The sequence below is a fragment of the Alexandromys fortis genome, unplaced genomic scaffold, assembly GCF_014885135.2.
Source record: "Alexandromys fortis isolate MF-2015 unplaced genomic scaffold, M_Fortis_MF-2015_v1.1 scaffold_45, whole genome shotgun sequence".
Classification (NCBI taxonomy): domain Eukaryota; kingdom Metazoa; phylum Chordata; class Mammalia; order Rodentia; family Cricetidae; genus Alexandromys; species Alexandromys fortis.
The window spans coordinates 5,910,117-5,919,164 of NW_026067926.1; the positions used below are offsets into that span (position 1 = coordinate 5,910,117).

The 9,048-nt window shown below is 45.7% G+C and overlaps 1 pseudogene; it reads left to right on the forward strand.

The window, feature by feature from the left end:
• Positions 1-6,874: 6,874 nt before the first annotated feature.
• LOC126502340 (tudor and KH domain-containing protein-like) lies at positions 6,875-8,939 on the forward strand (annotated as a pseudogene).
• Positions 8,940-9,048: the final 109 nt, after the last annotated feature.

The following is a 9,048-nucleotide window of genomic DNA, read 5'->3' on the forward strand; positions in this document are numbered from 1 at the left end:
CACCTGTTAAGATATGAGGGAGCCACAGAGGCAAACAACTTCTCAGCGTTCTCAGTTGGCAATTCACTGCTGGACCAAATGAGCTCGAAGACATCTGGCTGGTTTAACAAGAGCTTAGCTCAGGAAAACACATCGACTTATCAGTGTGAGCTAAAGTCCCGAGGATTTGCCCTAGGAGAGGGAAACTAGAAAGGAGGGGAGGATTAGGCTAGAACAGATGGGTGCCTAGCAAAGTACTGAATGAAGTCTTGGAGGATTCAAGGGAGGTTGTCTAGGCTGCTGTATGCTCCATCTTGATCAGTGTCTGGGAGAGACATGTAAGATGCCTGACAGAGACATATATTGATGGAGATATACTGACTGGGGTGTAATGGTGTAACAGTTCCTCCATACATACATGGGTGTCCTAAATATCAGTGCCATTGTTTCATGCTCTAAGAAGGTGGTTGCAGAGATTTAATAGACACATGTATTTAATGGCTCCAGAATATCCTAGATGCTTGCTTCCTATAGTGTGAAATATAACTAGCTGCTTAGTTAGAGACATAGCAGACAGACAACCTGTCCTCCCTCATCCCCTGCAAGTCATGGTGGATATGTTCTAACATGCAGTCAAGAAGCACGTTATGGGAACTGCTGGCTTTGAAACTGGGAGAATATTGTCAGCCCAGTCATCACCTGTCTAGCCATCACACCCAACACGCTGTCCACGCCACTGCACCCAACCCAATATCCACATCACTGCACCCAACACACTGTCCACGCCACTGCACCCAACACACTGCCCATGCCACTGCACACAACACAATATCCACATCACTGCACCCAACACACTGTCCACGCCACTGCACCCAACACACTGTCCACGCCACTGCACTCAACACGCTGTCCACACCACTGCACTCAACACTCGTTCTGCAGCTTCTCAGGATGTGTGGTGTGTCTGAAATTCTCCAAATGGGGGAACATCAGACAGATCAGTGAGCCACTTCAGAAACAAAGCAGCTTCTTCTTCTATCTTCCGCACATTTTAACAGGAAGTTTCATTTTTCTAAGCCTCCCTTCTTGCATGCATCCATGAAGGCCATGGCTTCGCTGTCAGCCTCTCACCTGCCTGATGGTGCCACAGTGGCCATAAGGGATGTTGAAGATGAGGTAACGCTCAGTGACCTGGGGAGGACACATCATTTAAATGGATGTCCCAGGAGGAGTAGCCTAATCTCCGGAGATAACCTCGGTCAATGACGGCTTGGAAGAGGTGAGGCAAACAGGACAGCTGAGCTGCAGGCGAGAGAGGGAAGTGGGTACATTGCTGTGTAGCCCAGGGGCTGTCCGTGTGCACTACAGGCAGCACTCTGGGGTGGGTTGGGCCTGCCCAGCATCCCTGACTCCATGGTTCTTAACGGTGGGCTGCATAGCAGATATTTACCCTACAGCTCATAACAGTAGCACAGTTACAGTTATGAAGTAGCAACAAATAATCTTATGATTGGGGGTCCCCACAACGTGAGGAACTGTATTAGAGGGTCACAGTGGTAGGAATCACTGATTCACTCTAATCTATCACCTTGGCTTTACTTCTGCTGACGTGTGTGTGTGTGTGTGTGTGTGTGTGTGTGTGTGTCTGTAGGAGGCCATAGGTGAATCTTGTATATCTTCCTTGATGACTGTCTACTTTAGTTTTGGAGACAAGGTCTCTTGTTTAACCTGGAGCTTGCGGGTTTGGTTAGACTGGTTGACCAGTAAACCCCCAGGATCCTCCTCCAGTCTTCATCTCCCCAGGGCTGGGATTACAGATGTGTACAACTGTTCGTGGCTTTTATGTGGGTGCTCAGGATCAAACAAGTCCTCATGCTCACGTGGCAAATACTTTACCAACAGAGACATCTCCACAGCCATGGTTTTCATTGGCTATGCTAATATTCTCAAAAATAAGGCTTTGAAATCAGGCCACACCAATAGGGAATCCTGCTTACAACCCTATACCCCATAGGGCACAGGTCAGAGCCTTGCCCAGGAGGCTAAAGGAGAACTCATGACATGCTCAGTCTGAACTTGTATCTGTCTGGACAGTCACACAGAGAAGAAGCTGGAAAAAGTGTGGGAACAAAAATGGGGAGAGCCCAAGTACAAAAGGGGCTTCTTCACCAACCTTCTGCTATCTAGGCAAGTGGGCCTTCCTCCTAGCCTGCATTTTCTCTCCACTCAGCTACTCTCTTAGTTCCTTCCCCAATCAGCTTCAGACCCCAGAAGGATGATGGCTTTACCATTATCCTTGGGCACAAAAGAGTCAGCGTGACCTGCTTAGAAAAGTGACTGTCCCAGGTCTGAAACACCAGAGGAGGACAGTAAGCCATCAGTAGACCAACCATTGCAGCTGGAGTGTGGTGGCATGAGGCCATCCCAGAACATGTTACATAAAGAGACAGAGATGGATCCTGACCCAGGTGAAGTGGCTCTGAGAACACAGGTGTTATCAATATTGAGATCTGTGGGAGCAGTAGAATGGGGACTGCAAACCCCACTGCACAGGCGAGCTCTGGTTTCTGTCTCTTTCTATATCCAAGCTTGCTCTGCCTCCTGAGTGCTGGGATTTAAGGCATGTGCCACCACCACCTGGCGAATACTAGTATTGTTAAGAGGTAACACCTCAACAACAAAGCTGTATTATGCAATTTAGCCATTCTACCCTTATACACAGACTGAGCTCCCACAGGATTCTCCGGGAGTCATATGCTGGCAACAACCTTGGTGTTCATCCACAGGGCACTACGGCTTATATCTGCTTAAAAAAAAAAGCTTAGTTTTGAATAGAAAACAATAAAAAAGTAAAACCCATACAACTACGTTGCTTAATCATGAAGATCCATCCTGAGAAATGTGCGGTTAGGAGACTTTGTTGTTAGACCCAAGAAGTCGGCTGTGGGGTCACTAGGACACAGTCTAAGGAATTGCTGTTGTGTATGTATAGGCATGTTCCATTGTTGACTGAAACATCCCTGTGAGAGGCATGACTATATTACCATGTACACATGGCTGTATCTGTGAGGTGCCCTGCTTACAGGCAGTTACCGGGTGATTTGTCTCTGTAGTGATTAGTCAGCCCTGCACTGTTTGGCCCAAAGAAAATGCTTAGTGAGTATCAAATCCACAGGCATTAGTTCTGACTACAGCGTGACGGTCTACGCTAGTTGCCCTCTCTTCATCTACTTGGTATTATAATACCGAAAGCAGGATACTTGAGCCGCTAGGAGAATGGGCCAAGGGTGCAGTTCATTACAGAGAGTGTTCGCCCAGCATGGATGAGGTTCTGACTTGCACTGAGCAATGAGAAAAGTACAACTCGTGAATACACACGGTGTCTTCTGAGGGAGGTCCTGAAGGTGACTGCCAAGCCTGTGTGACCACACTGTGCATATGTCGGTGTGTAATACACCTAAGGCTCGTAACCCTCTTCCTGTAAGGTGAAAGAATCCTAAGAGAAAAAGAATGTGATCCTGACAGTATCAACAGATGCCTTATTGTTTTAGCGAGTAGAGAAAAAACAAAGCCTGCCAGGCAAAGGGGTCATTGTCTCATCAACGGAGAAGATTAGAGGTTTACAGATGGGCACCTTCACAGGCTCACGTTTCAGCTTCGCGCTGAAGGGGAAATGCTCTCTGTTATTTCAGATCCCAATCCGTCAGGCACAGGAATGCAGTCCGTGATGTTTTACTTAATATGATATCATGGTCTCAAACGGTGATGAATATTGTTATGTTTTGTGTATTCTCCAAGAGCAAAACAATTTGCTAAGTGCTCAAAAAAGAACTTTATATGCTAATTTTTTGAAAGGAAAAACAATTCAATTTTTATAGGCAACTTTTTTTTTTTTTTGAGACAAAGTCTCACTTCTTAGTCCTGGCTAGCCCCTGGAACTTCTTATATAGACTACGCTGATTCAAACCCACAGAAACTCACGGGCCTCTGCCACCTGAATGATGACAACCAAGGGTGTGTTCCACCAATCTGGCATTAGGCAACATTTTATAAGGGCAGAGAACAAAGGGGAGGATGATATTCCTCAGGTGCAGTTTTAAGTGAGAAAGATGGAATATTCTATTTAACTACACAAAGGGAAGCAGGGAAGAGAAGTTAGGAACCTACGGTGAGATGAAACGGGATGGCGTAAAGTAGAGAACGGAGCTTTACCCCAACAACAAAAGCACGCCGATCGTTACCAGGCAGTGGAGTCACTTCTGTCAGGGTTGGAACTGGGTCTTAAAAAAAAAAAAAGCAGTGTAAAGAAGGAACTGGTATGTGACTTCATAGACATTTTACATTATACCTCAGGTCTACAATAATAGCCTATTCCAGAACGGTATGCACTTATGTGTTTCCACGTGTTGGCACGGCAGGGTGTATGAGAAGTTGGTATTGTGGAACACGGCTTACGATCATTCTTCTGAGTCATAGTTCCAGCATGCCAGATAAGCCACTCCCTTAACTCCTACAAAGACTAATCTGGGAAAATTTTATCACTGCTTTAGCATTGAAAATAAAAAGGAGACTTCAGAAGAAGTCTCCTGTGTAACAGGAACGGGTCATTCTCTGCACAACCCTCAAGCCCCAGGGCCCCATGCTCTTTCTAACTGCTTTGTGTTTTGGGAGCATAAGTGAGGATTGCATTCATGCTGGACTCGAGGTGGTGAATGGGAAAAGAGGGAAGGTAAGGGTTAATGGTCGCATTAACGACAGACAGGGCATCAGAGGGCTCCTTCCTGAGTGCTCTAGGGAACCTGACTTGTCTCTCATCACCGATTTCCTCTCTTCTGACTTCTCCTGGAGAAACAGGAGCTATGAGCAGTGCTGTTCTGGGCCTGTTTTTGTTTGGCTGCTGATGCTCAGAAAGTGGCTCCCCTGGGGGCTGTGATGAGTAGGGAACACACCCAGGGAAGAAGGGGCCTCGGCGGAAGTGGAAAGGGGAGAAGAATGTTTTGGTTTGACCTACAGTATGGTGTAAAACAAAAGAACAAATAAAAAGAATTCTTGTTACAACCTCTTTGGTGTGTGTGTGTCTGTCTGTCTGTCTGTGTTCTGGTATGCTGGTTGGGTAGAAGCAAGATCTGAAACAACACAACCAATCAAATGAGATGTTGACCCTCTGCCCAGCCTCCCTCAGGTTCACCTGATCAAGACTAGGACATGGGCAGAAGGTGCCTGCCGTAGAAGGGTCACTTCGGCATCTGTGACTGAGTGAAGAAACATGAAGACCATCTCTGTGGGGAGGATATGGGGTTTCTGTGTGTGTCAGGCTTATGTTATAGACAAAGTTTAGGACACAGATGTCTCATTCCCAAATAGAACGAACAAAAGCTATAGTTGTGTTTCAATTAAGAAACGGGACAGGCTGGGCAGATTCCCGAAGATCTCGGCAGCATCTCAGTGTAAACCAGAGAAGACAATGCTTTAAATGATTGTCATTGCGGTGACATTTATTTGATGGCAAGGGGATTGTTAAACAGGCTCATTTTATCGAACAACATGAGAAACATGAAGCCCATTAACGAAGTTTAAAGACAGGACTTACCGCCTGGAGAGGTCACTTCCACTGAGGCTGAAGAAGTATCTACAGACAAAGAGTGGAAGAGACAGAGGTAGGTTCATTTGCCAGAAGAAAGCAGCAAGCCCTGACTGTTTAACTTAAGAAATGTAACAGGCTGAAAAGATTCCTAGACATCTCTATGCGACTAAAGTCGCATCTGTGTGTAAACCAGAAGAACAGGATGTTTGAAATTCTACGGAATGACACTGGGGGCAGTTTTCATTATCTTTACTTTGTGATCAATAGGATCATTAAGCAGCTTCAGTTTTGAAATAAACCTAATAAATAAGGCACTCATCTCTTTAGTTGAAATAGCACAATGGGGATCTACCATTTGGAGAGCTTGCTTCTGCTGAGGTTGAAGAAGTATCTACAGACAAAAAGACGAGACATAACAATATCTTGGTAAATAAAATCTTAACCCTTGGGGTCAGGAAATAACACATGATGGAGAGAAAAGGCCTGGTCAGCAAGTTGGGTGGCTACAGAAGAATAGACTTGGATCTGTATCTCTCACTCTCTGCACAAAATCCATTCAAGATAGAGCAAGGACCTTAAAGTAAAACATAAAATGTGGAAACTTCAAGAAGACAACTTGGGGAAAAAACGCTTATAGGTGCATAAATAGGCAACAACTTTCTGAACAGGACTCTATTAACAGAGTATATAAATTATATAATTAAAAACGGGACTACATGAAATGTAAAAGCTCCGCCACAGCAAAGGAAACCATGAGCAGAGTGAGCACACAGTTCACAAAATGGGAGAAAATCTCCAGCTAACTTAGACAGGTGACTGTATTCTAGAATACATGAAGGACTGCAAAAATAAAATTCCTGGGTCCTAAAACTGTCAATCAATAGATGGGCTGACATCTGAATAGACAATTCAACAAGGAAGAAAGGCAAATGACCAACAAATATGTCTGAAGTTGTTCACCATCCTTAGCCCATCAGGAAAGTGCAAGGTAAGACTACTTCTAGGGCTGAAGAGATGGTCAGTGGTTAAGAACAAGTACTGCTCCTGCAGAGGACTCAAGCTCAGTTTCCAGCACCCACATCAGGGATCTCATCAGTGCTTGTGATGCCAGCTCCAGAGATTCAATAGCCTCTTCTGGACTCAGAGAACACCTACCTTCACATCTTTACATACTTACATACAGACTCATACATATAACTAAAAACAAAACAAAAAACAACAACAAAAAAACTACTTCCTTCTTGACCCATTCAGAATGGTTGCCATCCGAGAAATTCAGTGATCAAATGTTGACGAAGATGTGGGGGAAAACTCATCACTACTCGTGGAAGTGAAAACAGGTAGAGCCACTATGAAAATCCACGTGGGGAGCGACCGGGCAGTGGCGCGGGTGAAGTGCCAGGTAAAGCGTGTAGCGAGCGACTTGGAGGAGCAGATGTTAAATCAGAGTGCAGCAGAAAATGTTCACTGAACGAACTTCATGGACAAGCCTGTCCACTATTCAAAAAATAGCCCTGGGCCTTGGGATCCCAGCAAGTGCAACAGTTGCCTACATCCTGGACCGCCGATACAGGGAAAGCAGAGAAGAGCGAGTGACATTAGCTGGCGAAGATGACGTGGAGATAGAGACGCGAGTTCCGCAGGAGGCTGTGAAGCTCGCCATTGGTCGACAAGGAACCAATATTAAATAGCTTCGGGAGCAGACAGGCGCTGGAATTAATGTGGACGTAGAGGATGTAGGCGATGAGCGAGAGCTGCTGATCAGCGGGGTTTCCTGTTCAGGTGTGCAGGGCCAAGGCAGCATCCATCAGATCCCGACAGAGAACACCCCAGTGTCTGAGCAACTCTCACTGCCCCAGAGATCTGTGGGCAGAATCATCGGGAGAGGTGGCGAGACGATTCGCTCTATCTGTAAGGCCTCTGGAGCCAAAATCACTTGTGACAAAGACCCAGAGGGAAAGTTACTACTGTCAAGACTTATAAAAATCTCAGGAACACAGAAGGAAGTGGCAGCAGCTAAGCATCTGATATTGGAGAAAGTTTTGGAAGATGAAGAGCTTCGGAAAAGAATTGCCCATTCTGCAGAAACCAGAGTCCACGAAAGCAGCCCATCAGTGTGTGAGGAGAGGTAGTGACAGAGCCAGGCGGAGCTGACGAAGCAGCTTTATGGAAGAATACCAGGTCTAGCATGGGGCCAGCTGCACCCCCGGAGGCTCCTCTCTGCAAAGGAGGTGATACTAGTTGATACTGGACCAAAAGAAGGTTCCTGGGAGAAACCGAATGATGACAGCTTTCAGAATTCGGGTGCCCAGAGCAGTCCAGGGACGGCCATGTTTGAAATTCCCAGTCCTGACTTCAGCTTCCATGCTGATGAGTACCGAGAAGTCTATGTTTCTGCTTCTGAACACCCTAACCACTGCTGGATCCAAATCATTGGCCTCCGCAGCCTCCAATTGGATAAACTTGTCAGTGAGATGACCCAGCATTATGAGAATAGTCTGCCTGAAGACTTGACTGCGCATGTAGGAGACACTGTAGCAGCTTCTTTATCTATAGAGGGCTCCTGGTATGGAACCCGGATTCTTGGTATCTTGAAAAATGGCAATTTGGACCTCTACTTTGTTGACTTTGGAGATAATGGAGATTGTTCACTGAAGTATCTAAGAGCTCTCAGGAGTGACTTTCTTCTTTCTTTTTTAAAATTTATTTTTATTTCATCTACATTGGTGTTTTGCCTGCAAGTATATCTGTATGTGGGAATCAGATCCCTTGGAACAAGAGTTACAGACAGTTTGAGCTGTCATGTGGGTGCTGGGAATTAAACCCAGGTCCTCTGGAGGAGCAATCAGTGCTCTTAACCCCTGAGCCATCTCTCCAGCCCCCAGGAGTGACTTTCTAAGGCTTCCATTTCAAGCAATAGAATGCAGTCCAGCACGGATTGCCCCCTCAGGTGAGCAGTGGGAAGAGGAAGCTCTAGATGAGTTTGAAAGACTTACTCACTGTGTTGCTGGAAGAAGACCTCATGGCCAAGGTCTCTAGCTGTGTCCAGGCTGGAATCTTAACTTGGCCAAAAATGTATCTATATGATACCAGCAACGGGAAGAAACTTGATATTGGGCTAGAATTAGTTCGTAAAAGATATGCAGTAGAAATTCCTGAAGACATAGAAGAAAACAGAACCGTCCCAGATATGTGGAAGGACAAGGTCACAGAAACAGATGCTTCTCTTACCTTCACTGAGACCAAAAGAAGCCCTGAACAGCTACCACACACCCTGTCCTGCCGCAGCTTATCAGCTGCCTCTGTGTCTGGTGATGATAACCTTGAAGAGGATTTATGCTGAAGTCTAGGCTGCAGCTGCTAGACCAGCCGTCTGCTTTGCTGCGATTTGGTGCCCGGAGAGAGGAATCTGTGACAGAGAGATCCATGAAGTTTTTTTTTTTTTTTTTTTTTTTTTTTTTTTTTTTTTTTTTTTTTTTTTTTTT